Source organism: Schistocerca gregaria, chromosome 5 (genome assembly GCF_023897955.1).
Source record: "Schistocerca gregaria isolate iqSchGreg1 chromosome 5, iqSchGreg1.2, whole genome shotgun sequence".
NCBI classification, from domain to species: Eukaryota; Metazoa; Arthropoda; class Insecta; order Orthoptera; family Acrididae; genus Schistocerca; species Schistocerca gregaria.
Window position 1 is genome coordinate 133,384,320 of NC_064924.1, and position 1,339 is coordinate 133,385,658.

The following is a 1,339-nucleotide window of genomic DNA, read 5'->3' on the forward strand; positions in this document are numbered from 1 at the left end:
ACGGCCAAGCAGATAGAAACCCCCCCACAGACACCAACCACATCACACAACATTTCAAGCCCTTTTTGACCTTAAGGTAATCTTGAATTCTTTCAGACAAACGTCCGAAAATTTGAAATGTTATGTGGCTGGTGTCTGTAAGGGTATCGTATTTGTTTTGGGATAGCTGTGCTGCCTCTCGACCATTTCCGCCTGCTTGGTCGTGCAGAAACACCATCTTGGCTTGTTCCCGAAGTGTTCACAGTACGCTGCGTCAATCACACAACCCGCTAACACACAAGGAACACACGGCACGTGGTCAGAGGAATTTTCACTTGTCTGCACCATCTACCGTGGCTACGATGCATTTCCGGACACGTGATCATAGGACGTCTTTTCACTCTTTTCCATTCAGGAATCCGTCTCTGCAGATTGTACTGATGTTCAGGTTATCTGTGACGGTACGCATCGCTACGCCATATAGGTACCTCTGGCGGGAGAAAAATGAAAACCAGAGTTCTCGAGATGTGATACAAGAGAACAACTTCTGCCGTTGAAACGACGTAAGACTATACCTACTTGGTGTGAGAAATTCAGGCTTTTCATCGACTTAGAAAAGCGTTAACGTATTAAGAGCTCCAAGAGCAATTCCCCTCTCTTGGTGGATCCATTACCGGAACCTCTTTTTTTACAGATCAAGAAATGTTACGTGGAACAGCGAAACGTTGTAAGCAACAGTGAGGAATAGTTCTTGACCAATATACTGCAGATTTTTACATGATCCTCTAATAAATATTCAAACAAGCATAATCTGCGTAATTTTTGATATATATCGCACAAAAATACATAGATTTTAATACATGTAACACATAAATATAAAATGCTGTTAATAAACATTTAGAAAATTGAAACTTCCCGCCATATTAAAACTGTGTGCCATGATTCGAATTCGCAAGAGAGGGGTGGGGGGGGGTGGGGGGGGGCGGGGCGTGGATGCGGGGGCGGGGGGGGGGGGGGGGAGGGCGTTGGCGTGAGTCGTGCCTGGGTAGCTCAGTTGGTAGAGCACTTGCCCGCGAAAGGCAAAGGTCCCGAGTTCGAGTCTCGGCCCGGCACACAGTTTTAATCTGCCAGGAAGTTTCATATCAGCGCACACTCCCCTGCAGAGTGAAAATCTCATTCTGCATTTAGAAAATTGCTGGACAAATTGACTTCCGATTTTGCATGATAGATTAATAAACGTTCTGTTTTTAGCAAAAATTTATAAATTTTCTTGACTGATTTACTTCGTATTTTTTGCCATAGTCTAGTAAAAATTCTGACATAGGATAAAATTTTTTAAACAACAATGTACTGGTTTTCT

The 1,339-nt window shown here is 43.5% G+C and overlaps 1 non-coding gene across 1 annotated transcript; it reads left to right on the forward strand.

Annotated features, from left to right (window-relative positions):
* Positions 1-1,018: 1,018 nt before the first annotated feature.
* On the forward strand, positions 1,019-1,093 carry Trnas-cga (transfer RNA serine (anticodon CGA)). The gene has a single exon. It is a non-coding gene; the product is annotated as a tRNA-Ser (tRNA).
* The last annotated feature ends 246 nt before the right edge of the window (positions 1,094-1,339 follow it).